Source organism: Balaenoptera physalus (genome assembly GCF_965194825.1).
Source record: "Balaenoptera physalus genome assembly, chromosome: 6".
Lineage (NCBI taxonomy): Eukaryota > Metazoa > Chordata > Mammalia > Artiodactyla > Balaenopteridae > Balaenoptera > Balaenoptera physalus.
The window spans coordinates 41,240,653-41,257,488 of NC_138885.1; the positions used below are offsets into that span (position 1 = coordinate 41,240,653).

The 16,836-nt window shown below is 38.7% G+C and overlaps 1 pseudogene across 1 annotated transcript in view; it reads left to right on the forward strand.

Annotated features, from left to right (window-relative positions):
- The window catches only part of LOC309662413 (small ribosomal subunit protein mS33 pseudogene), a 30,086-nt pseudogene extending 16,579 nt beyond the window's left edge, over positions 1–13,507 (forward strand). Inside the window, exon 1 of the transcript in view lies at positions 1–13,507. This exon is cut by the window's left edge and continues 16,579 nt beyond it. The product of the transcript in view is annotated as a small ribosomal subunit protein mS33 pseudogene (transcript).
- The last annotated feature ends 3,329 nt before the right edge of the window (positions 13,508–16,836 follow it).

Sequence of the window (16,836 nt, forward strand, 5' to 3'; positions counted from 1 at the left end):
GATAAACTTTTTTTTCTTTTCAGTGAAGTAGGACCCCAGGTAGGAAATGATATGACTTATAGATAGCTTATCTATAATTTAGACAAAAATAATTTTAGCCAAAAATGCTTCTGTGATAATATTCAAATGAATAATGTTTAATCACTATTTTTACACTCCACCATTGCTTATATATGCCCCCACTGAAGGTTCTGTGTAACCTGCTAGATTATTAATTATATTATTGTATCTAATAATTAAAACATATGCTTTACATGTTATAATACATATCAAGTGACAAACTTACTAATCCAGTTCATACATGAAATAAGAATTAGCTTCTGTGTTCTAAGCCATCTCACTCTCATCAACTCTGTAAAATAGATATTATATATGCATCTATTTTTAAAAGATTAAATAACTTGCCTAATATGGCATAACTGGTAAGAAACTGAGGTAGAATTCAAATGTGTATCTGGGTGGATTCAAATCTCTTCTTTTTCAGATAATACAGCTCCCTCTTAAAAATTCACAATGTATGTTAAACTATTAAATTGTCTGAGAACTCAATATTGTGTAAGTTAACTTAGCATTTGCTTCATTGGCTTTACATAATTCACGGAGTCCTCATAACAACCCCTGAGCTTTGTACTTTATTACTTCACTTTTACTTGAAAGGGGGCTGAGACATGAGAAGTGAAGTAAATTGTTGGTCACTAATAGAACTGGACTTTGAACTCAGGATGGTGACTCTCTCAATCGTGGTGTGGTATTTATTATGCTCATGTGATACAATATATTGATATAGGCATATATAACAACATTCTAAACTGAAAATATTGAAAATTACAGGTAAGAAACTAACAGGCTCTGTGGCTCCTGGATTCATCAGGAAGACAAGATTTCAGTTGCTTCCTTAAACAATTGAGAATTGAGTCAGCTCCCTTCTAGAATGTGGTAGGTTCTCCTTTCTTCCAGAAAACACCCAGCTTTGAGACTCAGATCATCTGACTATCTCACCCAGTACCCCTCCATGTTACAGGTTTTTTTGTTTTTTGGGTTTTTTTTAACAGATGACATGGGTCCCTCTCCCTCCTTGCTTAAAAGTTTAATTTGTAAGCTTGTCATTTTTTTCAATAACACTCTTGATGTAATTTCTGAGGATTCCAATATCCACATAGTCATAGATGATCCTACTGATACCCTAGCCTCTCCATTTCTTGAGCTCCCTTCCAGTGATTTTGGCCTCTGCCTTTTTTCAGTCATCCACTCCTAACGTCGTATGTTAGACCTTGCTGTTACCAATAATTCAACTCTTTCCATAATATCAATTCAGAATCTCTCACTCTTGCAGCACCATGGCATAGAGTTACAGCTAGTTTCTCAACTCCAACTTCTTTGACACATTCAAACATCCCACCATGCTTTCATTTTTCCTCACTCCCCTAAATCCTTACTTATTATCATATCCGGCTTAATTCCATGGCCCATTATCGTAATCATTTCCTTACATATACCCTCATTTCTCTTGCCCTCTTCTCTCCTCCTGGCACTTAATTGGCAAAGCCTCAATCTTAATTAATTTAAACTCAAGTGGGCCCTTAATGTTGTCAGGCAATCACACTACTTTCCTCTAGTGCTTTCATTCTCTCACATTCCTAAATGACTATTTATGACCTTCTCTTTTTGCTCAATTTTCAGCAACTCATCCCCCATCATCACTCACCTAAATAACAACCTTGCTTCCTATTTTAGTGCAAGAACTGAAGCAATTGGAAAAGACTTCCTGGGACTCCGACTGCCATATTTATTCACCCACCACCATCTACTCAATCTTTCCTCGTCTTTCTATGCTCTTGGCTAAGGCCAGACCCTTTACTTAGGCATTAGATCTCATACCTTCTTGTATAATGAAGGATCTCACACCACCAGTTCTCTCCTCTTTTTAATCATGAACTTTTCCTTGGCATTCTGGATCATTTCTGATAACATACAAACATGCACTTAATTGCCCCACATTTTATCTAAAAACAAGTGAATGCTGCTTTTTATTTTGCCCTATAACTACTAGTCCCTTTCTCTATTTTCCTTTACAGCAAAACTCACTAAAAAGGTGTCTATATTCACTGCCTCCAATGTTTCTCTTTTTCTTTGAACCCACTCCAATCAGGCTTTTACACCCACCTTTCTACCAGAACTGGAAATCAATGACCTTCAGACCCAAGTCTGACAGCTAATTTTTAGATCTCATTTTATTGAACCTATCATTGGCAATAGACATTATGGGTCATGATATTTTCCTTGAAACACTTTCTTCATTTGACTTGCAGAGTGTCACATCTACTAGTTTTTCTCCTACCTTAATAGTTGCTTTTCTTCTGTTTACTGTGCAGATTTTTCATCTTCTTCAAGACTTCTTTTTGAACCTCTCTGTTTTCATCTAAGCTTTCTCAAGACTTATGGCTTCCAATATTATGAATAGGCTATATATCACCAATGTTTATGTCCATCCAAGACTTGTCGCATGTATTGCATACTAATAAATCCAACTGCATAGTACTTACCTGTCCTTAAATATCTAGTAGGTAATACCTGTCCTTAAATATCTAGTAGGCAAGTCAAATTTAACAAATCCAAATACAATTCTTCATCGTCTCCCAGAAAACGTCTACACTTTTCATCATCTCTATTATGGACATTTAGTTCTTCCTATTGCCTAGGCCAAATATCTTAAAGTCAATCTTGATTTCTCCCCTTTTCTTTTCACTCCACATCAAATCAATAAGCATATCCTATTAGTGCTATATTCAAAATATATCCAGATTACAACCACTTCCATTGTTAGGCTTCTAGTCTAATCCCTATCTGTTCTCACACATATTATTGCAATAACCTCCAAACTGATTTTCCTTCCTTTGTTCTTATTTCATATGGTAGAAATGGCTAGGTTTATGTGTATGTTTTACTTGAAGGTGAATGCCCAACCAAGAACTAAATTTCCCAGACTCCTAGCAAATAGGTGGAGCCATGTGGATAATTCTAGCCCATGGAAGGCAAGGTTATTAATTATGCAGTACTCATTTCTTATGCTCTCTTCCTCTTCTCCAGAAACCGTGGAGTCTTTTTGCAGAAGACCCTTCCATTGCAAGATGGAAAGAATATGGACCCCTGTGTCACTAATTGGAAGAGAGTGATCAAGAAACCTGCCCATCCAGAAACATCCACATTGGGTTTGTTATGAACGATAAATACATATTTTATTAAGCCCCTGAGATGTGGGGGTTTGTTACATCATTTATACTATCTAACTTACACATTTTCTACATCCTATTTTTCACCAAGCTGTCAGAATGAACCTATTAAAACATAGGTCAAATTGCATCACTCTTTTGCTCCTTACTTTACTCAATCACACAGGCCTCCTAGCTGTTCCTGGAATGCACCAACGACTACTTCACTGCAAGCCTTTTACTTGCTCTTTTCTGTGCGTGGAGTGCTCTGCACCTAATTCTTTGTATGCCTGCTCTCTCATCTCTTTAGTCGATCTCTTAATGAGGCTTTTCCTTGACCTACTTATTTAAAATGGAATCTGACTTTCACTCTGACAACTTATATTACCCTTCTTGTTTGAATTTTCTCCAGAAGAGTTGTTACTATCTCACACACTCAATATTTTTTTGTTGTTTTGTGTTTTGTCTGCTTGAGTCCCAGCACTTAGAACTGTGTCTAGAACATTCCAGGAACCCAGTAAATATTTGTTAAAGGATAAATTAGTTGAACCAATGAATTCTATATTTTTTAATTTTTTCAAGCATTTAACATTTATTGACTTCAATACATTTGGGGTTCTTTGGCCTAGAGAACCCTAACCCACTCACATATACACATCCCATCCTTTTATCACGCCCATCTTTTAGGTATCAATTTAGATATCACTTCCTAAATCCAGAGCCCCAGTTTTCTTCTACTGATACCTCTCTTCCATTACCTTGCCTGCTCTGCTCATCTGTTATCACAGAAGTTTTCATATGGTAATATACGATAGCCTGTCTGTATTCCCAACTATATTTACTTTCCATGAGAGCAGAGATCATAACAGTGTGGTTCAGTCTTGCATCTCCACCATCTATTACAGTTTATGGTTCATAAAGTAATAACTCACTAAACTTTCTTGAGTTCAGAAGACTTAAAGTAAAACTATTTGGATTGGCAATTTAGAGATTTCTGATAATTATGGATTATGGTTTTGTGGTAGGAAGAAGCCAGAAGATTGAAGAATAAGTTTTTAGAGAAGAGTAGAAGCCGTTTTAAGTTTTTATGGCCCAAGGCATGAATCAAGGATGATTTTCTGGCACCAAGTGTTTATAGTGATGCAAGGGGTGTGTGGGCCAAGGGCCTTGAGAAGAGAGTATATTTTAATTTTCCATCTGAACTCACAAAAGGACCCAAAGTACATGTGTCTGTACTTCTTTTTTCTTCTTTTTTTTTTTTTTTTTGTTTTGTTTTGCCATGCCCTGCAGCATGTGGGATCTTAGTTCCCTGAGCAGGAATCGAACCCATGTCCCATCCCGTGGAAGCACGGAGTCTTAACCACTGGACCACCAGGGAAGTCCCCTGTCTATACTTCTTAAAGACAAGTTGAACCAATATCAAGCCCTGGAAACAATCATCCTGGTACTACTTATTCTGAAAACTGAGTTGGTTATCCAGATTTGTTCGTGTAGCTGTGCAAAATTATTTTTCAACAAATATTCACTCCTCTCTTATACCCATCCCCAACTTAATTCTATGGTGGGCAGAATGTACTTTCCCACTTTTGACTTAAATTGGATATTAGAGAACAGTATGGTGTGACCCTTGAAATATGCTTATACTGTTGGGCTTGTGTTCTCACACTCCTATATTTCAGTATGAAGGGAAATGCCTTAAATATGTATTACTGCCAGTCCAAAGAAGACAAGAGATATGTGAAGTAGATCTGAACCCAACCTACATATTGGAGCCAAGTCCAACTTATCCTAGCCAAGATCAGCCCAACTTTAGAGATCTGCAGACTATGACAGAAATAAGTCACCGAGTTTTGGGATGGTTTTAATACATAATTATTGTAAAAAGAACTAATTTATAGAGAACTAACTGTCCTTTTCCCTTCTCTCTTTCCCAAACATTTTGAAAAGAATTGGGACCAGGACCAGGAAGAGGTTCTACTTTTATAACCCTAATGAAAATACTAGAAGTTTTACTGTCCTTTATGCTAAATCATTGAGGAATGGGGAAAATGTTGGAATAAATCACCTATTGATTCTTTAACTTTTATAAAACTCTCTTAGATATCCCTTCCATAAAATTGTTACAATCTTCATATACATTAAAATGGCAAATGAGGTTTCCACTTAAAATATAAATTCAGATGTTTCCAGTTGTGACCAAAACCCGCATGTATCCTTTGGAACTGGGGATCAACAGAATGAAACCACTTACTTGGAGCTTATAAATGTTGCCAGTTCCTGAAGCTGCTGACTGCGTTCTGGGAGTTGAGGAATGTTTCAGGATACTAGCTAACTGCATGGAAAATTGAAAGGTAAAGACTAAACTTCTTTCAAACATGATACAGTCTTTGTGAGAGTAGCCCATCCTTTATTTCCTCAAACGCATTCAGCACAACATTTTTGCAGCCGAGGTATCTTTGGCCACACAAAGCAGGATGTTATTCTCTTATATCTGCTGCCAGAGGGACTGCAAGAGCAACAGCCTTAAAGGAAGTGTAAACATCTTTCATTTAGCGAAATGGAGTGTGAACTAGAGTTGCTATATTAAAGAAGGAGCCAAAATAGACAAACATACACATACACACATGCACATGCACGAGCACACACACACACAAAATCATCTCCTGCCTCTCTCTTTTGAGTCTATAAGAGCTCAAACACAATTCTATCTTTTTATACTGTATAAAGCATACCTTATTGGAATTTATTCTTGCTATGTAATTGTATTTTAAAATAGCACACATATATATAGCTCTTGCTATATGTGAGCCACTGTTCTAAGCATTTTTAATATTAATTCACATTATTTTAAAAATAAACGTATAAGGAAAGTAATTTTACTACCTTCATATGACTCATGGTGTAACTACATCACAGAGAACTTAAGTGATTTGCCCAACATTACCCAGTACAGGGTGGAAGTGAATCTTGATTCTGCAATCTATGTTCAAAAGTCTGGGGGCTTCCCTGGTGGCACAGTGGTTGAGAATCCTCCTGCCAATGCAGGGGAACACGGGTTCGAGCCCTGGTCTGGGAAGATCCCACATGCCGCGGAGCAACTAGGACCGTGAGCCACAACTACTGAGCCTGCGGGTCTGGAGCCTGTGCTCCGCAAGGAGAGGCCGCGATAGTGAGAGGCCCTCGCACCGCGATGAAGAGTGGCCCCCGCTCGCCACAACTAGAGAAAGCCCTCACACAGAAACGAAGACCCAGCACGGCCAAAAATAAATAAATAAATACAAAAAAAAAAAAAGTCTGAGAGAAGGCTGGATCAATATGGTGGAATAGGAAGACATGGAGCTCACCTCCCCCTACACCCACATCAAAACTACATCTACATATGGAATAATTCTCACAGAAACTAACTGGAAAACTGGCAAAGAACTCCTATACAACAAAAGCTGCAAAAAAGTTTTCCATGTAACGGGGTAGGATGGAAAAAAGGCAAAGTGTTGGGACTTGCACCCTGAGAAGGATCTGTAAGGAAAAGAAGGTCCACTCAGGCAGACCCTCACCCTGGGGGAGTGAGTGGGTCGAGCCACAGACTGGGCGTCCCAGTCCTAAGGTTCTACACAGAGGATACAAGCTCCCCTGGCTGCTGGGAGAAACACTGAGACAGATGGGACTGGAAAAGCCTAGACTCCACTCACGAACAGTGTACGGTTGCACACGAACAGTGTGCAGCTTGTCAACAGGGCAAAAAGAGCTCTGTACTGGCAGCTGGCTGCCACCTAGAGGTGTTCCCCAATCTGAGTGGGGTGTGGGATCTAGGCCACTGGGAAAAGACTTGGTCTGGCTATGCAGAGATAGCCCAGGGGCCTGAGGTGTGGTCCAGGTGGAGCAGCTGTGACCATTGTCAGCGCTTACCCAAACAGCACCACAGGAACCACTGTGACCAGCACACCAAGGTCCCCTGTTCCCAACTGAGTGAATGCTCTGGCCAAACCCACTCCACGCCACAGCTTGGCACTGGATCTGGGGCAGACAGGCCCTGGGAAAAGACTCAATCTAGGGATACAGGGATGGCCCAGGGTGTGGGATGATGACAACCATTGTTGGTGCTTACTCAAGCAGCACCTGGGGAACCACCATGTCAGCAGCCAGAGTCCCACTCCCAGGTGAGCAAATGCTCTGGCCCCGCATACTCCATGCCGCAGCTTGGCACTGGAACTTGTACAGACAGCTTTTTGGGAGAAGACTCAATCTAGGGATTCAGAGGAGGCTTGGGAGACTCTGGGGTATGATCCAGGCAGGGCACTGGCAGCAAACTTTGGTGGTAGCTCAATCAGTGCCAACGTGATTGGCACTGACCTCTGACAGCAACACAGCCACCTCAATTCCTGCAGCCACAACACACTGACCCCCAGCCCCAGCCTAATGTATGATCCTGCCCTACCCACTTCACACCACAAACTTGCACTAGATCTGGGGTGACCATAACAGGGGAAGAGACCCAACCTTGGGCTGCATCTGAGCTGAGCCATGGACACCTGTACATGTAGCAAATCAGGGCTCTGAGTGCATGAATCTCACTTCAGCACTCCCCTTCTTTGAGGCAAAATATGCACTCAAAGGGAACAGAGCTTGTTCAATCCCAATCCTCAGGGCTTCTGCTCAGGCAACTGGGGAGCAGTGACAGGGCAGTGACGGTCACAGAGCAGAGAGGAAGTCCCACCTGACACCCTGTGAAGACTTTAGATCCTCCAATACTAACTACACCCCCTATCAAATTGAAAGTGACCAGTGCACCCTGAAGAAAGACAAGGTTGGGATCCACATCAAAAACAGCCCTTGCACCAAAGACACTGGATACACACAGTCTACATAGGGATGCTCCCACATAAAAATACCCCTTCAAGAACACAATAGATAACTATTTCTCCTAAATTCATAAAGACAGAGAAAGTTAAGTAAAATAAAAGGCAGAGGAACTATTCCCAATTAAAAGAGCAAGACAAAACCCCTGAAAGAAGGGGTGTGAAGGAGAGGAAGGTCATGACTAGGGACTCTTTCTCCTTGCTGCTCAAGAAATGTCTTCAGTTTCAGAATACACCTTTCACATGAGTCATCTGAGTGCCCAGTTGTTTGGTGAAGTTGCCAGACCTACTGATTCCAAATCCATGAAAGTGGTGAAGCTGTTTAGTGAGCAGCCTTTGGCCAATAGGAAGGAGACTTATGACTGGTATCTAAATCACAACAGTTATTTTGCACTCATGGGAGCACTATATTTTCTTGGCCTCTACAGAGACGAGCATCAGGACTTTAAGGATGAGCAGCTGCATCTGAAGAAGATTTGTGGAAAGCAGAAACCAAGGAAAGGAGAAAGGAAAAGAACAGCGAAAAAGAAATAGTGTTGGTCCATCAAGAGAGAAGACTTTTCCCTCAGGGACTGAGAGCAGGAGGAAGTGTATTTATTGTCCTTCCACATACTGGAGGAGTGTAAGCTTCCTAAGTTGAAGGTTATTTGGAGGAACACAGTCATCTCCATGTTGAAGTCTAATCCAGTTGAATTGTGACTTGTTTCATGAACACATTCTAATTCTGCAAAATTATTTGCCTTGGTTCTGTAATCTGAGGTTTACCTTATTCCCCAAAGAAATGAGCACATGATTATTGTTGAATGAGTTGTTTGGGAGGGGATAGGATGTTGGGGGCGTGGAGGGGAAACTCATTAAATGAACATTCTCATTACTCTCTTCTTGCTTCCCCACTTAACCAGCCCTACACTCTTTCATCTCTCTGGCTGTTCAGCCACTGTCTCACCACCAAGCTCACAAACTTTATGCACCTCTCCATCTACTCCTTTGAGAATATCTGTAAGATAAATTTGTGGGATACAAGGCTGTGCCCGGTATGAAAGTACTGAATACCTGCTGTATACAAGCTACCAGAGCTCTGGTAATACAATGCTTTGCAACAAACAAACAAACAACAAAAAACCCCGGAAGACTAAATAATTAAACAGAGCTTATCAGTCTACCAGACATCAAGTTCAAATAGGAGGTAATAAAAATTCTAACTGAATTAAGAAAGGTTATTGATATAAATGCAGAGCACTGTAACAAGGAACTAGAAACCGTAAAGATGACCCAGTAAAAAAAAATAGATAATTCAATTTCTGAGATAAAAAACAATGTAGAGCAATGAATAGCCAACTGAATGACACAGAAAAATGAATAAGTGATCTGGAAGATAAATAGAATAACAGAAATATCCCAGTCAGAACGGCAGACAGAAAAATGAAAAAACATGAAAGCAACATATGAGATATATGGGATGATATAAAATGTGCCAACTTACACATAATAGGGGTTTCAGATGGAGAAGAGAGGGGGAAGGGGATCAAAGATGTATTTGAAGAAATTATGGCTGAAAATTTCCCCACCCAAAGAAGGAAACATATCCATGTACAGGAAAGATAGAGGGTTCCAAACAAGATGAACCCAAACAGACCCACACCAAGAGATATCATAATTAAAATGACAAAAGTTAAAGATAGAGAATTATAAAGGCAGCAAGAGAAAGACAGAGTCATTTAAAAGAGAACCCCCATAAGTCTATCAACTGATTTCTCTGCAGAAACTTCACAGGCCAGAAGGGAGTGATGTGATATATTTAAGGTGCTGAAAGGGAAAAACCTGCAACCTAGGATACGCTACCCAGAAAGATTATCATTTAGAATAGAAGGAGAGATAAAGAATTTCTCAGACAAGCAAAAACTGAAAGAATGAAGCAATACTGAACCTATCCTAAAAGAAATATTAAAGGGTTTTCTCTAAATGGAAAAGAGGCAGGAAACTGTAGGAAAGGGAAAATCCCAATAATAATGACAAATAAATTTATAGTAAAGATTGAAGATCACTTAAACAAGCCAGTACACAGGTTAAATACAACAATAACAACAACAAAAGAACTGTAAAAGTGACTATAACTAAAATAAACAGTAAAGGATAAACATGAAGATATAAACTAGACCATCAAAACCACAAAATGGGTCAGAGGGGAGTAAAAAATTGTCGATCTCTTAGAATGTGTTTAAATTTAAATGATTATCAGTTTAAAACAAGTAGATATAGTTATGGGAAAACATACATAACCCCATGGTAATCATAAATCAAAAACATACAATAAATTCACAAAAACCTAAAAGGAAGGAACTTAAACATACTACAAAAGAAAATAATCAAACCATAAAAGGAGAAACAAAAAGAAGAAGAAATGAATAAAAAAAAAACTACAAGAACAAATGGAAAACAAAGAATAAAATGACAATAAATACATACCTATCAATAATTACTTTAAATGTCAATGGACTAAATGCTCCAATCAAACTACAGGACGGCTGATTGGATTAAAAAAAAAGCCAAGAACCTGCAACATGCTGCTTACAAGAGACAAAAGACATCAAGGCAAAAGCCACACACAATCTGAAAGTGAGGGGTTGAAAAAAGATCTTTCATGAAAATGGAATGAAAAGAAATGACAAGAAAGCAGAGGTAACAATACTTATATCAGTCTATAATAAACAATAGACTTTAAAACAAAGGCTATAATGAAAGACAAAGAAGGGTATTATGTAATGATAAAGGGATCAATACAAGAAGTGGGTATAACACTAGTTAACATATACACACCCAATACAAGAGCACCTAAATATATAAAACAAGTACTAAGAGACAAAAAAAAAAAGAGAGAGAAATTTGCTATAACACAGTAATAGTAGGGGACTTTAACACCCCACTGACATCAATGGACAGATCATCCAGACAGAAAAGCAATAAGGCAACACAGGTCTTAAAGACATAACAGATGAAATGGACTTAATTGATACATACAGGACAATACATTCAAAAAGAGAAGAATACACATCTTTTCAAGTGCTCACAAAATATTCTCCAGGATAGACCACATACTAGGTCACAAAACAAGCCTTAACACATTTAAGAGGATAAATATTGAAGCAACCTAAGTGTCCTCTGACAGATGAATGGATAAAGAAGATGTGGTATATAGACATATATATATATATATATATACACACACACACACACACACACACAATGAAATGTTACTCAGCCATAAAAAAGAATGAAATAATGTCATTTTCAGCAACATGGATGGAACTAGATATTATCAATACTAAGTGAAGTAAGTCAAAGACACATATCATATGATATCACTTATTTGTAGAATCTAAAAAATGATACAAATGAACTTATTTACAACATAGAAACAGACTCACAGATATAGAAAACAATCTTATGGTTACTAAAGGGGAAGGGGGTAGGGAGGAATAAATTAGTAGTTTTGTATTAACATACACACTGCTATATATAAAATAGATAAACAACAAGGATGTACTGTATAGCACAGGGATCTATATTCAATATCATTATAATAACCTATAATGGAAAAGAATCTGAATTTATATATATATATGAATCATTCTGCTGTACACCTAAAATTAACACATTTTACATCAACTATACTTCAATAAAAATAGAGGATAAAAATTACAGCAAGCATCTTTTCTGACTACAGCAATATGAAACTAAAGATCAACTACAGAAAGAAAAATAGGAAAAGACCAAAAATGTAGAGACTAAACAACATGCTACTAAAATACCAATGGGTTAATGATGAAATCAAAGAAGAAATCAGAAAATACCTTGAGACAAATGATATTGAAAACAGAACATTACAAAATCTATGGGATGCAGCACAGCAATTCGGAGAGAGAAGTTCATGGCAATACAGGTCTTCCTGAAGAAAACAATAAAAATCTTAAATAAACAACCTAAACTACCACTTAAAGTATCAGAAAAAGAACAAACAAAGGCTAAGGTCAGCAGAAGGAAGGAAATAATAAATATCAGAGAGGAAATAAATAGAGATCAAAAAGAAAATAGAAAAGGTGAAACCAAGAGCTGGTTTTCTAAAAAGATAAACAAAATTGACAAATCTTTAGCCAAGCTCATCAAAAAAACAGAGAGGATCCAAATGAAAATAAGAAATGAAAGACGAGAAACAGCAACCAATATCACAGTGATACCAAAAAAAAAAAAAAGGAGAGAATACTATGAACAATTATATGCCAACAAATTGGACAACCTAGAAGAAATGGACAAATTTCTAGAAACATACAGCCTGCAAAACTGAGTCAAGAAAAAACAATTTGAACAGACCGATCGATCACTAAATGTTGAAATGAATTGGTAAGACAGTTTACTGGGGAATTCTTAACATATAAATCAGAACTTATACCTATCTTCCTCAAACTATTCCAAAACATTGGAGAGGAGAGAACACTCCCAAATTCATTCTACAAAGCCAACATTACCCAGATACTAAAACCAGAAAAAGACATTACACACACACACAAAAATTAAAGGCAATATCTCTGATAAATATAGATGCAAAAATTCTCAACAAAATATTAGCAAACAGAATCCAACAATATGTAAAAACGATTACACACCATGATTAAGTTGGATTTATTCCAGGGTCACAAGGATGGTTCAACAAATGCAAATCAATCAGTGTCATACACCACATCAAGAAAAAGAAAGACAAAACCCACATGATCATCTATATAGATGCAGAAAAGCATTTGACAAGATTCAACATCCATTAATGGTAAAAACTCTCATCAAAGTGGGTGTAGAGGGAACATATCTCAACATAATAAAGGCCATTATAACAAACCCACAGCCAACATAACACTCAACTACTCAACAGTGAAATGCTGAAAGCCTTCCTATTAAATTCAGGAATAAGGAGGTCTACTCTCACTGTTTCTATTTAACATAGTATTGGAAGTCCTAGCCACAGCAATTAGACAAGAAAAATGTATCCAAATTGGAAGGGAAAAGGTAAACTGACACTATTTGCAGATGATATGATGCTCTATATAGAGAACCCTAAAGTCTCCATCCAAAGAACTTAAAAATGAATTCAGAGGCTTCCCTGGTGGCACAGTGGTTGAGAGTCTGCCTGCCAATGCAGGGGACACGGGTTTGAGCCCTGGTCTGGGAGGATCCCACATGCCGCAGAGCAACTAAACCCGTGAGCCACAACTACTGAGCCTGCGCGTCTGGAGCCCGTGGTCCGCAACAAGAGAGACCGCGACAGTGAGAGGCCCACGCACCGTGATGAAGAGTGGCCCCCGCTTGCCGAAACTAGAGAAAGCCTTCGCACAGAAACGAAGACCCAACACAGCCAAAAATAAATAAATAAATAAATAAAATTAAAAAAAAAAAAATGAATTCAGGCCATAAGCCAAGAAATGCCTGGGGCTGTGAGAAGGAGGAAGAGGAACCAAGATGGCGGAATACAAGGCCGTGCTCTCACTCCCTCTTGCAAGAACACCAGAATCACAACTAGCTGCTGTACAATCATCAACAGGAAGACACCGGAACTCACCAAAAAAGATACCCCACATCCAAAGACAAAGAAGCCACAATGAGATGGTAGGAGGGGCGCAATCAGAGTAAAATCAAATCCCATAACTGGTGGGTGGGTGACTCACAGACTGGTGAACACTTATACCACAGAATTCCACCCACAGGAGTGAAGATTCTGAGCCCCACGTCAGGCTTCCCAACCTGGGGGTCCAGCAACGGGAGGAGGAATTCTTAGAGAATCAGACTGTGAAGCCTAGTGGAAATTGATTGCAGGACTTCAACAGGACTGGGGGAAACAGAGACCCCACTCTTGGAGGGCACACACAAAATAGTGTGCGCATCGGGACCCAGGGGAAGGAGTAGTGACACTGGGGGAGACTGAACCAGACCTACCTGCTAGTGTTGGAAGGCCTCCTGCAGAGGCGGGGAGTGGCTCTGTTTCACCATGGGGACAAGGACACTGGCAGCAGAAGTTCTGGGAAGTACTCCTTGGCGTGAGCCCTCCCAGAGTCTGTCATTAGCCACACCAAAGAGCCCAGGCAGGCTCCAGTGTTGGGTTGTCACAGGCAAAACAACCAACAAGGAGGGAACCCAGCCCCACCCATCAACAGTCAAGTGGATTAAAGTTTTACTGAGTTCTGACCACCACAGCAACAGTCAGCTCTACCCACCACCAGAGCCTCCCATCAAGTCTCTTAGATAGCCTCAACGACCAGAGGGCAGACAGCAGAAGCAAGAAGAAGTACAATCCTGCAGCCTGTGGAACAAAAACCACATTCACATAAAGATAGACAAGATGAAAAGGCAGAGGGCTATATACCAGATAAAGGAACAAGAAAAAACCCCAGAAAAACAACTAAATGAAGTGGAGATAGGCAACCTTCCAGAAAAAGAATTCAGAATAATGATAGTGAAGATGATCCAGGACCTCGGAATAAGAATGGAGGCAAAGATCGAGAAGATGCAAAAAATGTTTAAAAAAGACCTAGAAGAATTAAAGAACAAACAAACAGAGATGAACAATACAATAACAGAAATGAAAACTACACTAGAAGGAATCAATAGCAGAATAACTGAGGCAGAAGAATGGATAAGTGACCTGGAAGACAGAATGGTGGAATTCACTGCTGCGGAACAGAAAAAAGAAAAAAGAATTGAAAGATATGAAGACAGCCTAAGAGACCTCTGGGACAACATTAACGCAGCAACATACACATTATAGGGGTCCCAGAAGGAGAAGAGAGAGAGAAAGGACCCAAGAAAATATTTGAAGAGATTATAGTCAAAAACTTCCCTAACATGGGAAAGGAAATAGCCACCCAATCCAGAAAGTGCAGTGAGTCCCATACAGGATAAACCCAAGGAGAAACACACCATGACACATAGTAATCAAATTGGCAAAAGTTAAAGACAAAGAAAAATTATTGAACGCAGCAAGGGAAAAATGACAAATAACATACAAGGAAACTCCCATAAGGTTAACAGCTGATTTCTCAGCAGAAACTCTACAAGCCAGAAGGGAGTGGCATGATATACTTAAAGTGATGAAAGGGAAGAACCTACAACCAAGATTACTCTACCCGGCAAGGATCTCATTTAGATTTGATGGAGAAATCAAAAGCTTTACAGACAAGCAAAAGCTAAGAGAATTCAGCACCACCAAACCAGCACTACAACAAATGCTAAAGGAACTTCTCTAAGTGGGAAACACAAGAGAAGAAAAGGACCTACAAAAACAAACCCAAAACAATTAAGAAAATGGTTATAGGAACATACATATTGATAATTACCTTAAACGTGAATGGATTAAATGCTCCATCCAAAAGACACAGGCTTGCTGAATGGATACAAAAACAAGACCTATATATATGCTGTCTACAAGAGACCCACTTCAGACCCAGGGGCACATACACACTGAAAGTGAGGGGATGGAAAAAGATATTCCATGCAAATGGAAATCAGAGGAAAGCTGGAGTAGCTATACTCATATCAGATAAAATAGACTTTAAAATAAAGAATGTTACAAGAGACAAGGAAGGACACTACATAATGATCAAGGGATCAATCCAAGAAGCAGATATAACAATTATAAATATATATGCACCCAACATAGGAGCACCTCAATACATAAGGCTAACAGCTCTAAAAGAGGAAATCAACAGTAACACAATAATAGTGGGGGACATTAACACCTCACTTACACCAATGGACAGATCATCCAAAAAGAAAATAAATAAGGAAATAGAAGCTTTAAATGGCACAATAGACCAGATAGATTTAATTGATATTTATAGGACATTCCATCCAAAAACAGTAGATTACACTTTCTTCTCAAGTGCACACGGAACATTCTCCAGGATAGATCACATCTTGGGTCACAAATCAAGCCTCGGTAAATTTAAGAAAATTGAAATTATATCAAGCATCTTTTCTGACCACAATGCTATGAGATTAGAAATGAATTACAGGGGAAAAAACGTGAAAAGCACAAACACATGGACGCTAAACAATACATTACTAAATATCCAAGAGATCACTGAAGAAATCAAAGAAGAAATCAAAAAATACATAGAGACAAATGACAATCAAAACACGACGATCCAAAACCTATGGGATGCAGCAAAAGCAGTTCTAACAGGGAAGTTTATAGCTATACAAACCTACCTAAAGAAACAAGAAAAATCTCAAGTAAACAATCTAACCTTACACCTAAAGGAACTAGAGAAAGAAGAACAAACAAAACCCAAAGTTAGCAGAAGGAAAGAAATCATAAAGATCAGAGCAGAAATTAATGAAATAGAAACAAAGAAAACAATAGCAAAGATCAATAAAACTAAAAGCTGCTTCTTTGAGAAGATAAACAAAATTGCTAAGTCATTAGCCACACTCATCACGAAAAAGAGGGAGAGGACTCAAATCAATAAAATTAGAAATGAAAAAAGGAGAAGTTACAACAGACACCAAAGAAATACAAAGCATCCTAAGAGACTACTACAAGCAACTCTATGCCAATAAAACAGACAACCTGGAAGAAATGGACAAATTCTTAGAAAAGTATTACCTTCCAAGACTGAACCAGGAAGAGACAGAAAATATGAACAGACCAATCACAAGTAATGAAATTGAAACTGTGATTAAAAATCTTCCAACAAACAAAAGTCCAGGACCAGATGGCTTCACAGGTG